Source organism: Triticum urartu, chromosome 1 (assembly GCF_003073215.2).
Source record: "Triticum urartu cultivar G1812 chromosome 1, Tu2.1, whole genome shotgun sequence".
Taxonomy (NCBI): Eukaryota; Viridiplantae; Streptophyta; class Magnoliopsida; order Poales; family Poaceae; genus Triticum; species Triticum urartu.
The window spans coordinates 248,263,586-248,286,593 of NC_053022.1; positions in this window are offsets into that span (position 1 = coordinate 248,263,586).

Here is a 23,008-nt window from a genome sequence, read left to right on the forward strand (position 1 = left end):
TATGTATGATTGGTTATCTTTGCAAGTCTCTTCGAATTATCAGTTTGGTTTGGCCCACTAGATTGATCTTTCTTGCAATGGGAGAAGTGCTTAGCTTTGGGTTCAATCTTGCGGTGTCCTTTCCCAGTGACAGCAGGGGCATCAAGGCACGTATTGTATTGTTGCCATCGAGGATAAAAAGATGGGGTTTATATCATATTGCTTGAGTTTATCCCTCTACATCATGTCATCTTACCTAATGCATTACTCTGTTCTTATGAACTTAATACTCTAGATGCATGCTGGATAGCGGTCAATGTGTGGAGTAATAGTAGTAGATGCAGGCAGGAGTCGGTCTACTTTTCACGGACGTGATGCCTATATACATGATCATGCCTAGATATTCTCATAATTATTTGCTTTTCTATCAATTGCTCGACAATAATTTTTTCACCCACTATAATACTTATGCTATTTTGAGAGAAACCACTAGTGAAACCTATGGCTCCAAGGTCTATTCTCCATTATATTAATCTCCCGTCAAAAAGTTATTCCTATTACCATTTATTTTGCAATCTTTACTTTTAATCTTTATCATAAAAATACCAAAAATATTATCCTATCATCTCTATCAGATCTCACTCTCGTAAGTGACCGTGAAGGGATTGACAACCCCTTTATCCCGTTGGTTGCGAGGTTCTTATTTGTTTGTGTAGGTATTAGGGACTTGCGTGTGGCCTCCTACTGGATTGATACCTTGGTTCTCAAAAACTGAGGGAAATACTTACGCCACTTTGCTGCATCACCCTTTCCTCTTCAAGGGAAAACCAACGCAGTGCTCAAGAGGTAGCATGGGAAAATAAAATATCCTACTGATTTCCTACTCCGCATGCTTATAGTCAAAATAAAGCTTTTACTGAACATATCGTTGATGCTTTAATGCAATCTTATGAAGGAAAACCTGAATTGGAAGTTTCTATCCCTAGAAAACTTTATGATGAGTGGGAACCTACTATTAAAATTAAAATTAAAGAGCATGAATGCTATGCTTTGTGTGGTTTGGGTGCTAGTGTTTCCATGATTCCTAAAACTTTGTGTGATTTGCTAGGTTTCCGTGAATTTGATGATTGTTATTTAAAATTGGATCTTGCGGATTCCACCATTAAGAAACCTATGGGAAGAATTAATGATGTTCTTATTGTTGCAAATAGGAATTATGTGCCCATGGATTTCATTGTTCTTGATATTGATTGCAATCCTTCATGTCCTATTATTCTTGGTAGACCTTTCCTTAGAACGATTGGTGCAATTATTGATATGAAAGAAGGGAATATTAGATTCCAATTTCCGTTAAGGAAAGGCATGGAACACTTTCCTAGAAAGAAAATTGAATTACCTTATGAAACTATTACGAGAGCCACTTATGGATTGCATACCAAAGATGGCAATACCTAGATCTAACCTTGCCTTTATGCCTAGCTATGGGCGTTAAACGATAGCGCTTGTTGGGAGGCAACCCAATTTTATTTTTGTTTCTTGCTTTTTGATTCTGTTTAGTAATAAATAATTCATATAGCCTCTGCTTAGATGTGGTTTATGATTTTAATTAGTGTTTGTGCCAAGTAGATCCTTTGGGAAGACTTGGGGAAAGTCTTTGCGATCTTGCTGTAAAAAATAGAAACTTTAGCGCTCACGAGATTTGCTGCCATTTTTGACTGGAGAGTGCTATTTAGTTAATTCTTTTTGCAGATGATTAATAGATAACTTCCTCACGTCCAGCAATTTATTTGAGAATTTTTGGGGTTCCATAAGTATTCGAAACCTACAGATTACTACAGACTGTTCTGTTTTTGCCATATTCTGTTTTTCGTGTGTTGTTTGCTTATTTTGATGAATCTATGGCTAGTAATAGAGTTTATGAACCATAGAAAAGTTGGAATACAGTAGGTTTAACACCAATATAAATAAATAATGAGTTCATTACAGTACCTTGAAGTGGTGTTTTTTTTTCTTTCGCTAACGGAGCTCACGAGATTTTCTTTGAAGTTTTGTGTTGTGAAGTTTTCAAGTTTTGGGTAAAGATTTGATGGATTATGGAACAAGGAGAGGCAAGAGCCTAAGCTTGGGGATGCCCAAGGCACCCCAAGGTAAAATACAAGGACAACCAAAAGCCTAAGCTTGGGGATGCCCCGGAAGGCATCCCGTCTTTCATCTTCGTCCATCGGTAACTTTACTTGGAGCTATATTTTTATTCACCACATGATATGTGTTTTGCTTGGAGCGTCTTGTATGATTTGAGTCTTTGCTTTTTAGTTTACCACAATCATCCTTGCTGTACACACCTTTTGGGACAAACACACATGAATTGGAATTTATTATAATACTCTATGTGCTTCACTTATATCTTTTGAGCTAGATAATTTTGCTCTAGTGCTTCGGTTATATCTTTTAGAGCACGGGGGTGGTTTTATTTTATAGAAATAATTGATCTCTCATGCTTCACTTATATTATTTTGAGAGTCCTTTAGAACAGCATGGTAATTTGCTTTGGTTATAAATTTTAAATACTAATAGAAGTTGGATGCTTGATAGTTGTTTTGAGATTAAAGGTGGTAATATTAGAGGTGTGCTAGTTGAATAATTGTGAAATTGAGAAATACTTGTGTTGAAGTTTGCAAGTCCCGTAGCATGCACGTATGGCAAACGTTGTGTGACAAATTTGAAGCATGAGGTGTTCTTTGATTGCTTTCCTTATGAGTGGCGTCGGGGAGGAGCGATGGTCTTTTCCTACCAATCTATCCCCCTAGGAGCATGCGTGTAGTGATGAGGACATAGACCTGGGGTAGGGTAATAGGCCTGACCTATACGTCCTATCCAAGGTCACTGTCTTAGAAGCAAAGAAGCTCAAGAGACAACAGGGAGGGTCCAACAAAGGTGTCGAGTGCAATCCACTCGACCTACCAGTCACTCGGAGACCCCTCCTTCTTTGGGTCACTCGACCACTCGATCATTCAACCATGCAAGAATCCATTCGACCTGTTTGAAGACCAAGAGTCGTCTAGAACAGCAACGGGCAAGCTTCCACTCTATAATCTTTAAGGCCATTAAGGCATTTAAGGCTAGCGTTACCAGTAACGCCACCTCTTTATGTACCTTAAACCCCTTGTAACGTGGGCTGGCTGGGGTCCTGGCGCACTCTATATAAGCCACCCCCTCCACTGAGACAAGGGTTCGCACCCTGTGTAAACACACACACATACTAATCCAGTCGACCGCCTCAGGGCACCAAGACGTAGGGCTGTTACTTCCTCCGTGAAGGGCCTGAACTCGTAAAACTCGTGTGTACAACCTCGCCATAGCGAGGACCTTGCCTCCTCATACCTACCACCCATTCTACAGTCAGTCTTAGATCCACGACAGTTGGCGCCCACCGTGGGGCGGGTGTCTTAGCGACTTTTTGGTGAAGTTGCAATTTTTCCGATTCTCATCATCATGGTTTCCGCCAGCGGACTGGTTGTGGGCCGCGAGATCCGTCTCTGCACGCTCGTCTTCATCACCGACGACTCCGTCTGGCTTCAGGAAGCTCCGCTCGACGTCGATGCGCTCCCCGTCCGCGGGGTGACGCACTTTTGCGCGTGTGTCCGCGGCGACCTTCTCCGGCAACCGTCGACCCAGTATCGGTCGGTTCCTATGGTGTTCTCATCCCCCGCCGCTTGCCGGCACAAGCATTTCAGTTAGTCGCGGCTCCAGCGGTGGGTGAGGCACGCGGTGGCCCGCCAGTCGGCCACCTCACAAGTCGCGGCAATCAAGACTGACAAAACTCTCTACGGCCTGTTTGACCTATCGACTGGCTCCATCGAGACTGCATTCGAGTGCGACAGCAGCGATCCCGCGGCAGAAGCCTTGATGGTCGGCGGACCACTGATGACCCACAAGTATAGGGGATCTATCGTAGTCCTTTCGATAAGTAAGAGTGTCGAACCCAACGAGGAGCAGAAGGAAATGATAAGCGGTTTCCAGCAAGGTATTCTCTGCAAGTACTGAAATAAGTGGTAACAAATAGTTTTGTGATAGGATAATTTGTAACGAGCAACAAGTAACAAAAGTAAATAAGGTGCAGCAAGGTATCCCAATCCTTTTTGTAGCAAAGGACAAGCCTGGACAAACTCTTATGTGATGTAAAGCACTCCCGAGGACACATGGGAATATCGTCAAGCTAGTCTTCATCACGTTCATATTATTCGCATTCGGTACTTTGATAATTTGGTATGTGGGTGGACCGGTGCTTGGGTACTGCCCTTACTTGGACAAGCATCCCACTTATGATTAACCTCTAGTGCAAGCATCCGCAACTACAACAAAAGTATTAAGGTAAACCTAACCATAGCATGAAACATATGGATCCAAATCAGCCCCTTACGAAGCAACGCATAAACTAGGGTTTAAGCTTCTGTCACTCTAGCACCCCATCATCTACTTATTACTTCCCAATGCCTTCCTCTAGGCCCAAATAATGGTGAAGTGTCATGTAGTCGACGTTCACATAACACCACTAGAGGAGAGACAACATACATCTCATCAAAATATCGAATGAATACCAAATTCACATGACTACTAATAGCAAGACTTCTCCAATGTCCTCAGGAACAAACGTAACTACTCACAAAGCATAAACATGTTCATAATCAGAGGGGTATTAATATGCATATAGGATCTGAACATATGATCTTCCACCAATTAAACCAACTAGCATCAACTACCAGGAGTAATTAACACTACTAGCAACCTACTAGCACCAATCCCGAACTTGGAGACAAGAATTGGATATAAGAGATGAACTAGGGTTTTGAGAGGAGATGGTGCTGATGAAGATGTTGATGGAGATTGCCCTCTCCCGATGAGAGGAGCGTTGGTGATGACGATGGCGATAATTTCCCCCTCCGGGAGGGAAGTTTCCCCGGCAGAACAGCTCCGCCAGAGCCCTAGATTGGTTCCGCCAAGGTTCCGCCTCGTGGCGGCGGAGTTTCATTCGAGAAGATGGCTTGTTATTTTTTCCCATCGAAAGACTTCATATAGAAGAAGATGGCCACCGGAGGGCCACCAGGGGGGCCACGAGGTAGGGGGACGCGCCCCCCACCCTCGTGGGTAGGGTGTGGCCCCCCTGGTGAAGTTCTTGCTCTCTGTATTTTTTATATATTTGGAAAACGTCTTCCATGGAGTTTTAGGACTTTTGGAGCTGTGCGGAATAGGTCTCCAATATTTGCTCCTTTTCCAACCCAGAATCCCAGCTGACGGCATTCTCCCTCTTTATGTAAACCTTGTAAAATAAGAGAGAATAGGCATAAGTATTGTAACATAATGTGTAATAACAGCCCATAATGCAATAAATATCGATATAAAAGCATGATGCAAAATGGACGTATCAACTGCCCCAAGCTTAGACCTTGCTTGTCCTCAAGCGAAAAGCCGAAATTGAAAAATATGTCCACATGTTTAGAGATAGAGGTGTCGATAAAAATAAAATACGGACATGAGGGCATGATGATCATTCTTAGAACAGCAACTTATATAATTCTTGCCATATGATTTCTTATGCTAGAGTAATAATTCAATCACAATCTCAAGTATGAATAGTAAACTTCATTGGAAACTAACAAACTATAATCTCAGTCATTGGAGCAATTGCAATTTATCATAACATAGGAAAGAGTCAATGTATAAGAGCTTTTCAGCAAGTCCACATACTCAACTATCATATAGTCTTTCACAATTGCTGACACTCACGCAATACTTATGGGTATGGAGTTTTAATCGGGCACAGAGAAAGATAGGGGCTTATAGTTTTGCCTCCCAATGTTTTACCTCAAGGGTAATGTCAACAGTAATAGTTCATGAAAACTCACATCCAATTAGCCATATATACCAGGATCTTTCCAACATACTGTGCTTGCCAAAGGATAAAATGTAAAAAGGAAGGGTGAAGATCACCATGACTCTTATGCAAGGTAGGAGATAAAAGTAAAAGATAGGTCCTTCGCAGAGGGAAGCAGAGGTTGTCATGCGCTTTTATGGTTGAATGCACAAAATCTTAATGTGAAAGAACGTCACTTTATATTGCCACTTGTGATATGGACCTTTATTATGCAGTCTGTCGCCTTTATTTCTTCCATATCACACGATCGTATAAAGCTTATGTTCTCCCACACTAATAAGTCATACATATTTAGAGAGCATTTTTTATTGCTTGCACCGATGACAACTTACTTGGAGGATCTTACTCAATCCATAGGTAGGTATAGTGTACTCTCATGGCAAGACTGGTTTAAGGGTATTTGGAAGCACAAGTAGTATCTCTACTTGGTGCGATGAATTTGGCTAGCATGAGGGGGAAAGGCAAGCTCAACCATGTTGGATAATCCATGACAATATAATTTATCTCAGATGTAAGAAAACATAACCCATTATGTTGTCTTCCTTGTCCAACGTCAACTCTTTTAGCATGTCATATTTTAGTGAGTGCTCACAATCATAAAAGATGTCCAAGATAGTATATCTATATGTGAAGACCTCTCTTTCTTTATTACTTCCTATTAATTGCAACGATGACCAAAACTATGTTTGTCAACCATCAACAACTTTTATTCATCATACTTTTTCTATGTGAGCTCATTACTCTCCATAAGACTCACATGATCTCTTTGTTTCTTTTTATTTCTTTCTCTTTTCTTTTATTCCCTTAGGATCATGGCAAAATAATCAAGCCCTTGACTCAACACTAATCTTTATTATATAGCTCACGGACTCGATTACATAGAAGGATTATAAAGCAAAACTCACAACTAGATCATACTAAAACTTTATGCTACTAGATCAAGATATTACCAAAAGGATCGAACAAATAAAAGCGGTAAAGATAAAAGTAATGGTGATACAATACCGGGGCACTCCCCCAAGCTTGGCAGTTGCCAAGTGGAGTGCCCATGCCCATGTGATTATGTCTCCTTTGTTGGTGAAGCAGGTGGAGTTGTTGATGATGGATAGTCGCACATCGAGCGTAGGAGGTCTTCTAACTTGCAGATAATGCCCTTGAGTGTGATGATATGCTCCTTCAACAAAATATTTTCACATGTCAGATACTTATTTTGTATATGAGCTAACTCAATCATCTTGAAAGCTTCGATTTCTGTTGGGGTAATAAGATTGTGATCCAGTTGAAGGGTGTCTTCTGTTGCCGGAACTTGGTACTCCATGGCCTTCTTGATCCCTTCATCCTTGTTGATCTCCATAGGTTCTTCTCTCTTCAGCGCTATCTTCATTAGCCAAGCATCATTGCCCTCATGGTTGGAGGAGGAGGGAGATGACATAGTGCCTGGCCTTGACAACCCTGACAGAAAAACAGCTCGAAACAAAGACATGAGATTTTTGCGTGATACGGGAGTCAAAACCTCCGAGAGATTATATAATGAATTTTTACCGACCAAAATACGTGTCGTGTATGAAAACGGAGTCCGGAGAGCACACGAGGTGGCCACGAGGTAGGGGGCGCGCCCAGTAGGGTCGGGCACGCCCTCCACCCTCGTGGAGGCCTCGTGTCCTTCCCAGACTGCTTCTTATTTTTCTATTTTTCTAAATATTCCAAAACGGGGAAATATTGCCTTAAAACTGTTTTGGAGTCGTTTTACTTACCGTACCACATACCTATTCCTTTTCGGAGTCTGAAACATTCTGGAAAGTGTCCCTTATGTATTCCTCCGGGATTACTGTTTCAATAACATTGGTTTCAACATTTATGGGATTACCTGAGATATAGTGTTTGATCCTTTGACCGTTCACCACCTTCGGATTTGTGCCTTCGAAGTTGTTGATTTTTATGGCACCAGAACGATAGACCTCCTCGATAACGTAAGGACCTTCCCATTTAGAGAGAAGTTTTCGTGCAAAAAAATCTTAAACGATAGTTGTATAGCAATACATAATCACCTACATTAAACTCACGCTTTTGTATCCTTTTATAATGCCATCTTTTAACTTTTTCTTTAAACAACTTGGCATTTTCATAGGCTTGGGTTCTCCATTCATCAAGTGAGCTAATATCAATAACCTCTTCTCACCAGCAAGTTTAAAATCATAGTTGAGTTCTTTAATAGCCCAATAAGCCTTGTGTTCTAGTTTGAGAGGTAAGTGGCATGCTTTCCCATAGACCATTTTATACGGAGACATACCCATAGGATTTTTATATGCAGTTCTATAGGCCCATAATGCATCATCAAGTTTCTTGGACCAATTCTTTCTAGATCTATTAACAGTCTTTTACAAAATTAATTTGAGTTCTCTATTACTCAATTCTACTTGACCACTAGATTGTGGGTGATAAGGAGATGCAATTCTATGATTAACATCATATTTAGCAAGCATTTTACGGAAAGCACTATGAATAAAGTGTGAACCACCATCAGTCATTAAATATCTAGGGACTCCAAATCTTGGAAAAATAACTTCTTTAAGCATTTTAATAGAAGTGTTATGATCAGCACTACTAGTTGGAATAGCTTCTACCCACTTAGTAACGTAATCAACAGCAACTAAAATATGTGTATAACCATTAGAGGAAGGAAAGGGTCCCATATAGTCAAAGCCCCAAACATCAAATGGTCCAATAACAAGTGAATAATTCATAGGCATTTCTTGACGTCTACTAATATTACCAATTCTTTGACATTCATCACAAGATAAGACAAACTTATGGGCATCCTTGAAGAGAGTAGGCCAATAAAAACTAGATTGCAATACCTTATGTGCAGTTCTATCTCCAGCATGGTGTCCTCCATAAGCTTCAGAGTGACACTTGTGTAGGATTTGTTCCTGTTCATGCTCAGGTACACAATGGCTAATAACACCATCTACTCCTTCTTTATAAAGATGTGGGTCATCCCAAAAGTAATGCCTCAAATCATAGAAGAACTTTTTCTTTTGCTGGTATGTGAAACTAGGTGGTATAAACTTAGCAACAATGTAATTATCATAATCAGCATACCATGGAGCGGTATGAGAAGCATTTATGACATTTAATTGCTCATCAGGAAAGCTATCATCAATAGGAAGTGGGTCATCAAGCACATTTTGTAACCTAGATAAGTTGTCTGCAACGGGGTTCTCAACTCCTTTTCTATCAACAATATGTAAATCAAATTCTTGTAGAAAGAGAACCTATCTAATAAGTCTAGGTTTAGCATCTTTCTTTTCCATAAGATATTTAATAGCAGCATGATCAGTGTGAATAGTTACTTTAGAATCAACAATATAAGGTCTAAACTTATCACAAGCAAATACAACTACTAAGAATTCCTTTTCGGTAGTAGCATAATTTCTTTGAGCATTGTCTAGGGTTTTACTAGCATATTGAATAACATTTAATTTCTTAGCAACTCTTTGTCCTAGAACAGCACCTACAGCATAATCACTAGCATCACACATAATTTCAAACAGTAAATTCCAATTAGGTGGCTGAACAATAGGTGCAGAGATTAATGCTTTCTTAAGTATTTCAAACGCTTCTACACAATCATCATCCAAGACAAATGGTATATCTTTTTGTAATAAATTAGTCAGAGGCCGAGAAATTTTTGAGAAGTCCTTAATAAACCTCCTATAAAATCCGGCATGGCCAAGGAAACTTCTTATACCTTTGATGTCCTTGGGACATGGCATCTTTTCAATAGCATCAACCTTGGCTTTATCAACTTCAATACCTCTTTCAGAAACTTTATGCCCCAAGACAATACCTTCATTAACCATAAAGTGGCACTTTTCCCAATCCAAGACAAGATTAGTTTCTTCACATCTCTACAAAACTCGATCAAGGTTGCTCAAGAAATCATCAAAAGAAGGTCCATAGACGGAAAAGTCGTCCATGAAAACCTCACAAATCTTTTCACAAAAGTCAGAGAATATAGCCATCATGCATCGTTGAAAGGTAGCAGGTGCATTACATAAACCAAAAAGCATACATCTATAAGCAAAAGTACCAAAAGAGCATGTAAAAGTAGTCTTTGATTGATCTTTGGCTGACACAGGTATTTGAGAGAAACCAGAATAACCATCTAGAAAGCAAAAATGTGTATGTTTAGATAATCTTTCTAGCATTTGATCGATAAAAGGTAAGGGGTAATGATCCTTTTTAGTAGCCTTATTTAATTTGCAGAAATCAATTACCATCCTATAACCTATAATAATTCTTTGAGGAATCAATTCATCTTTATCATTAGGAACAACAGTAATACCTCCCTTCTTAGGGACACAATGGACAGGGCTTACCCATTGACTATCAGCAACGGGATATATTATACCTGCCTCAAGGAGCTTTAGTATTTCCTTTCTTACCACTTCTTTCATTTTAGGATTCAGCCGGCGTTGATGATCATGGACTGGTGTAGCATCTTCTTCCAAATTAATTTTATGTTGACATAGAGTGGGACTAATGCCCTTAAGATCATCAAGAGTATACTCAATAGCAGCACGGTGCTTCTTCAGAGTTTTCAACAATCTCTCTTCCTCATGCTCTGAAAGGTTAGCACTAATAATAACAGGATATATCTTTTTCTCATCAAGATAAGCATATTTAAGAGTATCAGGTAACGGTTTAAGCTCAAACACGGGATCACCCTTGGGTGGAGGAGGATCCCCTAGGATTTCAACAGGCAAATTGTGTTTCAGAATAGGTTCCTGTGTAAAGAATACTTCATATAATTCCCTTCTTTCATTCATAAACATATCATTTTCATGGTCTAGCAAATATTGTTCTAAAGGATCACTAGGAGGTACGGCAATAGAAGCAAGGCCAATAATTTCATCCTTACTCGGTAATTCTTCTTCACGGTGTTGTCTACTAAATTTAGAGAAATTAAATTCATGAGTCATATCATCTAAACCGATAGTAACAACATTTCTTTTGCAATCTATGGTAGCATTAACAGTGTTCAGGAAGGGTCTACCAAATATAATGGGACAAAAGCTATCTTGTGGGGAACCAAGAACAAGAAAATCAGAAGGATATTTAGTTTTCCCACATAAGACTTCAACATCTCTAACAATTCCCATTGGTGAAATAGTATCTCTATTGGCAGGTTTAATTGTGACATCAATATCTTCTAATTCAACAGGTGCAATATCATGCGTGATTTCTCTATATAGGCTAATAGGTATTGCACTAGCACTAGCACCCATATCACATAAGCCATGATAACAATGATCTCCTATTTTAACAGAAATAACAGGCATGCCTACCACAGGTCTAGGTTTATCTTTAGCACAAGGTTTAGCAATTCTAGCAGTTTCATCACAGAAATAAATAACATGCCCATCAATATTATCAGACAAGAGATCTTTAACAATAGCAATATTAGGTTCAACTTTAACTTGCTCGGGAGGTGTATATGTTTTAATATTGCTTTTACGAACTACAGTTGCAGCTTTAGCATGATCCTTTATCCTAATAGGAAAAGGTGGTTTCTCAACATAAGAAGTAGGAACAATAGGATCATTATAAGTGACAATCTTTTCTTCAACTTTAATAGGTGCATCTACTTTTACTTCTATGGGAGGATGATATTTAAACCACTTCTCCTTGGGGAGATCAACATAAGTAGCAAAAGATTCACAGAAAGAAGCTACTATCTCAGAGTCAAGTCCATAGTTAATGCTAAATTTACGGCAAACATCGGTATCCATAAAAGATTTGACACAATCAAAACTAGGTGTCATACCTGACTCCTTACCTTTGTCGAGGTCCCAATCTTCAGAGTTGCTTTTAATTCTTTCCAATAAATCCCATTTGAATTCAGTAGTCTTCATTATAAAAGAGCCAGCACAATAAGTATCAAGCATGGTGCGATTGTTATCAGAAAGCCGAGCATAAAAATTTTGAATAATCATTTTTCTTGAGAGCTCATGATTGGGGCATGAATATAACATTGATTTAAGCCTCCCCCAAGCTTGAGCGATGCTTTCTCCTTCGCGAGGCCAAAAATTATATATGTAATTGCGATCATGATGAACAAGATGCATAGGATAAAACTTCTGATGAAATTCCAATTTCAATCATTTGTAATTCCAAGACCCCATATCATCACATAGCCAATACCATGTCGATGCATCTCCCTTCAAATATAAAGGGAAGACCTTCTTCTTAACAACATCTCCGGGTACACGTGCAAGATTAAATAATCCATAAACTTCATCCACATATATTAGATGCTCATCAGGATGTTTTGTTCCATCTCCTAAAAAAGGATTAGCTAGCAGTTTTTCTATCATACCCGAAGGAATTTCAAAGCAGACATTTTAATCTTCATATTAATTTTCAGTAGGTTGAGGAGCAACTCTTTGCTCTACTGGTCGGGGTGAAGATACCCCAAACAAACCCCTCATAGGATTACTTTCCATAGTAACAAGTGACAGTAAATTTCAGCACACTATATAAATTTTTCCTTACCAAATTCCACCTACCAAAGGCGCTTCACTCCCCGGCAACGGCGCCAAAAAAGAGTCTTGATGACCCACAAGTATACGGGATCTATCATAGTCCTTTCGATAAGTAAGAGTGTCAAACCCAACGTGGAGCAGAAGGAAATGATAAGCGGTTTCCAGCAAGGTATTCTCTGCAAGTACTGAAATAAGTGGTAACAGATAGTTTTGTGATAGGATAATTTGTAACGAGCAACAAGTAACAAAAGTAAATAAGGTGCAGCAAGGTGGCCCAATCCTATTTGTAGCAAAGGACAAGCCTGGACAAAATCTTATATGATGTAAAGCGCTCCTGAGGACACATGGGAATATCGTCAAGCTAGTTTTCATCACGTTCATATGATTCGCGTTTGGTACTTTGATAATTTGGTATGTGGGTGGACCGGTGCTTGGGTACTGCCCTTACTTGGACAAGCATCCCACTTATGATTAACCTCTATTGCAAGGATCCGCAACTACAACAAAAGTATTAAGGTAAACCTAACCATAGCATGAAACATATGGATCCAAATCAGCCCCTTACGAAGCAACGCATAAACTAGGGTTTAAGCTTCTGTCACTCTAGCAACCCATCATCTACTTATTACTTCCAAATGCGTTCCTCTAGGCCCAAATAATGGTGAAGTGTCATGTAGTCGACGTTCACATAACACCACTAGAGGAGAGACAACATACATCTCATCAAAATATCGAATGAATACCAAATTCACATGACTACTAATAGCAAGACTTATCCCATGTCCTTGGGAACAAACGTAACTACTCACAAAGCATAAACATGTTCATAATCATAGGGGTATTAATATGCATATAGGATCTGAACATATGATCTTCCACCAATTAAACCAACTAGCATCAACTACCAGGAGTAATTAACACTACTAGCAACCTACTAGCACCAATCCCGGACTTGGAGACAAGAATTGGATACAAGAGATGAACTAGGGTTTTGAGAGGAGATGGTGCTGATGAAGATGTTGATGGAGATTGCCCTCTCCCGATGAGAGGAGCGTTCATGATGACGATGGCGATGATTTCCCCCTCCGGGAGGGAAGTTTCCCCGGCAGAACAGCTCCGCCAAAGCCCTAGATTGGTTCCGCCAAGGTTCCGCCTCGTGGCGGCGGAGTTTCGTCCGAGAAGATGGCTTGTTATTTTTTTCCCATCGAAAGACTTCATATAGCATAAGATGGCCACCGGAGGGCCACCAGGGGGCCCACGAGGTAGGGGGCGCGCCTAGGGCGGTAGGGCGCGCCCCCACCCTCGTGGGCAGGGTGTGGCCCCCCTAGTGAAGTTCTTGCTCTCAGTATTTTTTATATATTTGGAAAACGTCTTCCGTGGAGTTTCAGGACTTTTGGAGCTGTGCAGAATAGGTCTCTAATATTTGCTCCTTTTCCAGCCCAGAATCCCAGCTGCCGACATTCTCCCTCTTTATGTAAACCTTGTAAAATAAGAGAGAATAGGCATAAGTATTGTGACATAATGTGTAATAACAACCCATAATGCAATAAATATTGATATAAAAGCATGATGCAAAATGGACGTATCAACCACCCAGTCCTCCTGGCTTCCCCCCGCAACGACGGTGGCGATGGCGGCGGCTATCCGTCGCGCGTTCACGAGGAGTACCACCCCGAGCCCGTTTCTTCGCAGCGGAGGGAAGAACTTCGCCGCCGCAACATGGATGCACTTCACACTCCTATCGTTGGAGAAACCCCTGAGTCCCGGGCCGTGGAGGAAGCGCGCCTGACCAACTTGGCTAGGCGCACTCAACTGGAGAACCTGCAGCGTGCACTCGACGAGCGTGCTCGGCAGCGGATTCCTGAATCCAGTCGACCGCAGCTTTTTCCGCCTCAAACTCAGGTATACCGCACTCCGATCCAAAATGTCACAGCCGCAGCCCGAATAGCAGAGTCAATCCAGCCTTCCCAGTCGGAGGCAGGCAGGGGTTTGATGCAGATCCGGGCCTTGCTTCGAGCAGCTGGAGAACAGAATACAGCAGTATCTCAGTCGCGGAATAGGATTCATAGCAGGTCTGTGATGGCGGACATAGTCTAGTCAGCTCACAGCCCAAGATCGCCTCCGTGGCGTGAGGGACATGGGCACCGGCAGGATCAGTACAAAAACAGCGAGTAATATGATCACCGACACGACCACGATGACCGTTGTCGAGTGCCCACGCCTCCTCCGAGGAGTGGGTCATACGTGCCTCGGCGGCAGGATGACAGGCGCCCCCACAGTGGCGAGCAAAGAGTACCAGACGACCCAAGGGAGCCAAGCTTTGATGCGAGATATATTCTCGTTCAAGGTCTCGTTGACAGGAACAGAGCGCATAGAGAAGGTCATGACAGAGATTATCCGACTGGCAGCAGAGTGCATGTTTCCGGTCCCGAGTGTTTCAGCAGAGCCATCAGGGCCGCAGTGATTCCTCCCAACTTCATGTTGGCGATTGGAGTCAGGAAGTTCACCGGTGAGTCTAAGCCTGACACTTGGCTTGAAGACTACCGAGTGGATGTACAAATTGGTGGTGGCAATGATGAAGTGGCAATGAAGCACCTTCCTCTCATGTTGGAAGGCTCAGCCAGAGCATGGTTGACTCAGTTAGCACCTGGTAGCATATACAGTTGGGAGGAACTCTCCAGAGTGTTTGTTAGAACTTTTGAGGGTACTTGCAAGCGACCAGCGGGGTTGATAGAATTGCAGTCATGTGTGCAGAAACCAAATGAGACTCTGAGAGATTATATCCAGAGATGGATCACGTTGCACCATACAGTGGAGTATCTGTCAGATCACCAAGCAGTTTGTGCTTTCAAAGAAGGCGTTAAGTATCGAGAGTTGAATCTGAAATTTGGTCGGACAGGGGATATGTCCCTGACTTGGATGATGGAAATTGCCACCAAGTACGCTAATGGTGAAGAGGAAGACCAACTCCGGAGTGGCAAGCATAAAAAAGTCGCCCAAGAAACCGGAGGAGGGAATTCCGGTTGAAAATAGAAACGCAAGGCCGAACCAGCGGCTCCTGGTGAAGCTTTGATCGTAGCTCAAGGAAAGTTCAAGGGGAAGCCCAAAGGGCCCTGGACCCCCATGAAAGTGAAATATCAAGCTGGAAATGACATGTTGGATTTTCCATGTTACATTCACATCAAGAAGGACGAAGAGGGTAATCTAATTTATCCTAAACATACCACTCAACAGTGTCGAGTTCTAATACAGCAGTTCCGAGAGAAACAATCCAATGAGAAGGAAAAAGAATCAGATAAGGGTGAAGATAAAGAAGAAGATGATGATGGTTTTCCCAACGTCAATTCCACTCTGATTATTTTTGCTGATGTTGAAAGCAAGAGTCGACTGATAGTTATCAACAGAGAAATGAACATGGTGGCTCCAGCAAGACCAAGTTATTTGAAGTGGTCTCAGGCTGCCATCACATTCGACCAGTCAGATCACCCAGCGCGTATAGCCACCCCTGGGAGGCAAGTGTTGGTGGTCGACCCAGTTGTTGAGGGCACTCGACTGACCACAGTGCTAATGGATGGTGGCAGCGGCTTGAATGTCCTTTATGCTGAAACTTTGAACGGAATGGGCATTTCGATGTCCAAGCTTAGTGAAAGCAACATGAGTTTCCATGGCGTTATACCTGGCAAGAAGGCTGAATCACTCGGCAAGATCGCCCTTGATGTGGTTTTTGGTGATTCCAAGAATTACCGCAAAGAAAAGTTGACATTCGAAGTAGTGGATTTCAAGAGTGCTTATCATGCCATTCTGGGTAGGCCTGCCTATGCACGTTTCATGGCTCGACCATGTTATGTGTACCTCAAATTGAAAGTGCCTGGTCCCAGAGGATTGATCACTATCACTGGCAATCGGCAGAAAGCAGAAGAGTGCTTCTAGTAGGGCTCAGAAGCCTGCCACTGATTCTATGTTTCAGTCATCCGGTGAAACCAAGCCGATTCATATTCACCTGACCGATCCTAATGCTGCTCCTACTCATATCTCGACATCACTCAACAGCAAATAGGAAGAAGCGCTCATCCAGTTCCTCTGTGAGAACTGGGACATCTTTGCATGGAAACCTTCTGACATGCCGGGTGTACCCAGGGGACTGGCTGAGCACCATTTGCGAGTCGACCCAAAAGTAAAACCAGTCAAGGAACATCTTCGACGGTCCGCGTACAGAAGAGAAAAGCAATTGGTGAGGAAGTGGCTCGGCTCCTGGCAGCTGAGTTCATCCGAGAGATTTACCACTCCAAGTGGCTCGCCAATGTTGTCATGGTCCCCAAGAAGGATGACTCACTTCGCATGTGCATTGACTTCAATCATATCAACCGGGCCTGCCCAAAAGATCATTTTCCTCTTCCCCGCATCGACCAAATCGTCGACTCAACTATGGGGTGTGAGCGTTTATCTTTTCTGGACGCCTATTCCGGGTATCATCAGATCCGACTGTATGGACCCGATGAGATAAAAACGGCTTTCATCACTCCATTCGGATGCTTCTGTTATGTCACCATGCCATTCGGCCTGAAGAACGTCGAAGCCACATTTATGAGGATGATCCAGAAGTGTCTGCTCACTCAAATTAGTCAGAATGTGGAAGCATACATGGATGACATAATGGTCAAGTCACGTAAGAGTTCCGACCTGCTGGCTGACCTCGCTGAAACCTTTGCTAACCTCAGAAGGTATGATATCAAGCTTAATCCATCAAAGTGCACATTCGGAGTTCCTGGCGGAAAGTTACTCAGTTTCCAAGTTTCCGAACGAGGGATCGACGCTAACCCAGAGAAAGTTGGTGCTATACTCCGGATGAAACGCCCCATGCGTGTGCATGATGTCCAGAAGCTCACTGGTTGTTTGGCCGCCTTGAGTCGATTCATTTCTCGCCTCGGTGAAAAGGCATTGCCTCTTTACCAACTAATGAAGAAATCTGATAAGTTCGAGTGGACTCCTGAAGCTGATGCAGCGTTTGCAGAACTCAAAGCCCTGCTTTCCACCCAGCCGGTGCTCACTGGACAAGTTGTCAGTACAGTACTCACAGTCGAGCGGGAAGAAGGAAAAGCCTATAAAGTTCAACGCCCAGTATATTATGTTTCTGAAGTTCGGACTCCATCCAAGCAAAGATATCCACATTACCAGAAGCTTGTTTATGGGATTTACATGACCACGAAGAAGGTTGCACACTATTTCTCTGATCACTCCATTACAGTCGTCAGCGACACACCATTGTCAGATATCCTGAACAACAGAGATGCAACTGGTCGAGTGGCAAAATGGGCGATTGAACTCCTTCCCTTGGATATCAAATTTGAGGCAAAGAAAGCTATCAAGTCCCAAGAAATAGCAGATTTCCTCGCCGAGTGGATCGAACAGCAACTGCCGACTCAGGTTCACTCGGAGCATTGGACCATGTTCTTTGATGGATCCAAGATGCTGAATGGTTCCGGTGCTGGGGTGGTATTAGTATCCCCCCGAGGCAACAAACTCAGCTATGTTCTCCAGATTCATTTTGACTCCTCCAACAATGAAGCTGAATAGGAAGCACTTCTGTACGGGTTGCGTATGGCCATTTCACTCGGCGTCCATCGCCTCATGGTCTATGGCGACTCGAATTTAGTGGTTAATCAAGTGATGAAGGAATGGGACGTCAGAAGCCCAGCTATGACTGGCTATTGTAATGCAGTGAGAAAGTTAGAGAAGAGGTTTGAGGGGTTAGAGCTCCATCACATACCCCGACTGAAAAATCAAGCAGCCGATTATTTGGCAAAGATAGGTTCCAAGTGGGAGGCTATTCCCAGCAATGTATTTTTGGAACATATTCATACACCTTCAGTTCAAGAAGATCCTTTCACTAAAGAGCCCCCACAACCAAAGAGTGCCATTGATTCGACTGAAGTCGAAGTCCCGGCAGTGGTCGACTTGATCATGGAGGTTCTGGTCATCACTCCCGACTGGACAGTGCTGTACATCACGTACATTTTGAGGAAGGAACTCCCAGAGGATGAAGAAGAGGCTCGACAGATCGTCCGTCGATCCAAAGCCTTTACTATGATAAGAGGACAGCTGTTTAGAGAAAGTGTAACTGGAGTCAGCCAAAAATGCATAACACCAGAAGAAGGTCGAATGATCCTCAACGACATCCACTCGGGGACCTGTGGTCATCATGCGTCCTCTCGGACCATTGTGGCCAAAGCATACTGATACGTCTCCGTCGTATCTACAATTTTTGATTGCTCCATGCCAATATTATTGAACTTTCATATACTTTTGGCAACTTTTTATACTATTTTTGGGACTAACATATTGATCCAGTGCCCAGTGCCAGTTCCTGTTTGTTGCATGTTTTTTATTTCACAGAATATCCATATCAAACGGAGTCCAAACGGGATAAAAATGGACGGAGATACTTTTTGGAATATTTGGAAAATTCCGGAAGAAAAATCCACGCGAGACGGTGCCCGAGGTGGCCACGAGGCAGGGGGCGCGCCCCCTACCCTCGTGAGCCACCCGTAAGGCGGTTGACGCTCTTCTTTTGCCACAAGAAAGCTAATTTTCGGAAAAAAATCATGGCGAAGGTTTCAGGCCAATCGGAGTTACGGATCTCCATATATACACGAAACGGTGAAACAAAGCCAGGGGAGAACGCAGAAACAGAGAGAGACGGAGAGACAAATCTAATCTCGGAGGGGCTCTCGCCCCTCCCACGCCATGGAGGCCAAGGACCAGAGGGGAAACCCTTCTCCCATCTAGGGAGGAGATCAAGGAAGAAGAAGGGGGGCCCTCTCCCCCTTGCTTCCGGTGGTGCCGGAGTGCCACCGGGGGCCATCATCATCACCGCAATCTTCACCAACAACTTCACCACCATCATCACCAACTCTTCCCCCCTCTATGCAGCGGTGTAACCTCTCTCTTACCCGCTGTAATCTCTACTTAAACATGGTGCTCAACGCTATATATTATTTCCCTATGATGTATGGCTATCCTATGATGTTTGAGTAGATCTGTTTTGTCCTAATGGCTATTTGATGATCAAGATTGGTTTGAGTTGCATGTTTTATTATTGGTGCTGTCCTATGGTGTGCTCCGTGTCGGGCAAGTGTGAGGGATCCCCTCTGTAGGGTGTTGCAATATGTTTATGATTTTCTTATGGTGGGTGGCGTGAGTGAACAGAAACACAGACCCGAGTAAGTAGGTTGTTTGCGTATGGGATAAAGAGAACTTGATGCTTTAATGCTATGGTTGGGTTTTACCTTAATGATCTTTAGTAGTTGCAGATGCTTGCTAGAAAACTCCATTTAATTATGTAATGGGAGTAACGTTGGATCAACGTGAATACTTTAGGGATTATCGCTTGACACAAAAAGGGAAACTATTATGGGATCAAATTCATATATTGAAGTGGTATGCTTGGCAATTATGTGTGAGTTATGATTATACTTCTTGCTCTAGGATGAAGGCTCCACACCTTCCCTTTTCATGCAAATTCAATGATAATAAAACCTTAGCTTCTTATGCTAATGGTATATATGATTACTATGATGTGGAACAAATAGAAGAATTTGTTGCTTTTATGGGTGCTTATGAAATTGAATCTATGTGTAAAGAGTTTGAAGATTTTGATGATGTTGTTTATAGATCTGAAAATTTAGCTATCCTCAAATATTGCTATGAGAATTATGAATACAATTCCTAAATAAATGCACTTATTGAGAAAGTCTCCGCTGTCCAAGAAGAGACTAATATTTTGCAGGAGTCTATGGAAGAAGAAATTGATGAAACTGTGAGCTCATTGGATGAAAAAGATGAGGAAGAGAGCGAAGAACAAAAGGAGGAAGAGCGGATTGATCACCCGTGCCCACCTTCTAATGAGAGTAACTCTTCAACTCATACATTGTTTAATTCCCCTTCGTGCTTACCGAAGGATGATTGCTATGATGACTGTTATGATCCCTTGGATTCTTTTGAAATATCCCTTTTTGATGATGCTTGCTATGCTTGTGGCCAAGATGCCAATATGAATTATGCTTATGGAGATGAACTTGCTATAGTTCCTTATGTTAAACATGGAATTGTTGCTATTGCACCCACACATGATAGTCCTATTATCTTTTTGAATTCTCCCAATTACACTATATCAGAGAAGTTTGCTTTTTATTAAGGATTATATTGATGGGTTGCCTTTTACCGTTGCACATGATGTTTTGATAGATATAATATGCATGTGCTTTCTGCTCCTACTTGCAATTATTATGAGAGAGGAACTATATCTCCACCTCTCTATGTTTCCAACACGAAAAAATTGCAAGAAACTGTTTATACTATGCATTGGCCTTTACTATGTGTGCATGAATTGTTCTTTTATGACATGCCAATGCATAGGAAGAGAGTTAGACTTCGTCATTTCTTGATATATGTTACTTTGTGCTCACTACTAAATTACAAATCATTGTTGATTCAAATTGGCTTTGATATACCTTGGGATCCGGGTGGATTCACTACTTGAGCACTATATGCCTAGCTTAATGGCTTTAAAGAAAGCGCTGCCAGGGGGAAAACCCGGAAGTTTTAGAGAGTCAATTATTTTTGTTGAGTTCTTTAATATAGTTTAAAAACAACAAAAATAAAGAGGGGAACCCAAAACTTTTTCTAAAAGAAAAGTGAAAGTGAGAGAGACGAGCATTGTGAAAGTGGGGGACGTCCTTGAACTTTGTTCATGCCCATAGGAACTTTGTGAATCTTAATTACAGAAACCTTTCAACAAAAATAATTATCTCCTTGTACAATTCCATTGTATTATAAAAATAATGTGCCAAGGTTTGCCTTTAGGATGTTTACATTTGCTTGATGGTTTGTATGGTGCAGGACAGAAACTTTGGCTGTAGTGCGTGATTTTACATTTTTTGCTGGAATGTCAAATGGTTCTAATTCTTTTTGCACTGTCTTCCTATATTTTTTTTATTTTTCCTAATTTTGGTAGAATTATTCAACTATCAGAAGTATGGTAATGTTCAGATTATTACAGACTGTTCTATTTTAGACAGATTCTGTTTTTGATGCATAGTTTGCTTGTTTTGATGAAACTATCGATTTATATTAGTGGATTAAGCCATGAAAAAGTTATATTACAGTAGACACAATGCAAAAACAAAATATGAATTGGTTTGCAACAGTACTTAGAGTAGTGATTTGCTTTATTATACTAACGGATCTTACCGAGTTTTCTGTTGAAGTTTTGTGTGGATGAAGTGTTCGATGATCGAGAAGGTCTCGATGTGAGAAGAAGAAAGAGAGGCAAGAGCTCAAGCTTAGGGATGCCCGAGGAACCCCAAGTAAATATTCAAGGAGACTCAAGCGTCTAAGATTGGGGATGCTGGGAAGGCATCCCCTCTTTCTTCAACAAGTATCGGTATGTTTTCGGATTCGTTTCATTCATGCGATATGTGCAATCTTGGAGCGTCTTTTGCATTTAGTTTTCATTTTTCTTTTATGCACCATGCTGGTATGAGATAGTCCTTGGTTGATTTATAGAATGCTCATTGCACTTCACTTATATCTTTTGAGTATGGCTTTATAGAATGCTTCATGTGCTTCACTTATATCATTTGATGTTTGGATTGCCTGTTTCTCTTTACATAGACAACCGCCATTTGTAGAATGCTCTTTTGCTTCACTTATACTTTTTAAAGCACAGGCATATATTTTGTAGAAAGAATTAAACTCTCTTGCTTCACTTATATCTATTTGGAGAGATGACAGGAACTGGTCATTCACATGGTTAGTCATAAAATCCTACATAAAACTTGTAGATCACTGAATATGATATGTTTGATTCCTCGCAATAGTTTTGCGATATAAAGATAGTGATATTAGAGTCATGCTAGTGGGTAGTTGTGGATTGTAGAAATACTTGTGTTGAGGTTTGTGATTCCCGTAGCATGCATGTATGGTGAACCGTTATGTAACAAAGTCGGAGCATGATTTATTTGTTGATTGTCTTCCTTATGAGTGGCGGTCGGGGACGAGCAATGGTCTTTTCCTACCAATCTATCCCCCTAGGAGCATGCACATAGTACTTTGTTTTGATGACTAATAGATTTTTACAATAAGTATGTGAGTTCTTTATGACTAATGTTGAGTCCATGGATTATACGCACTCTCACCTTTCCATCATTGCTAGCCTCTCTAGTATCGCGCAACTTTCACCGGTACCTTAAAACCACCATATACCTTCCTCAAAACAGCCACCATACCTACCTATCATGGCATTTCCATAGCCATTCGGAGATATAGTGCCATGCAACTTCCATCATCATCATACACATGATTTGAGCATTCATTGTCATATTGCTCTGCATGATCGTAAGATAGCTAGCATGATGTTTTCATGGCTTGTCCGTTTTTTGATGTCATTGCTACGCTAGATCACTGCACATCCCGGTACACCGCCGGAGGCATTAATATAGAGTCATATCTTTGTTCTAGTATCGAGTTGTAATATTGAGTTGTAAGTAAA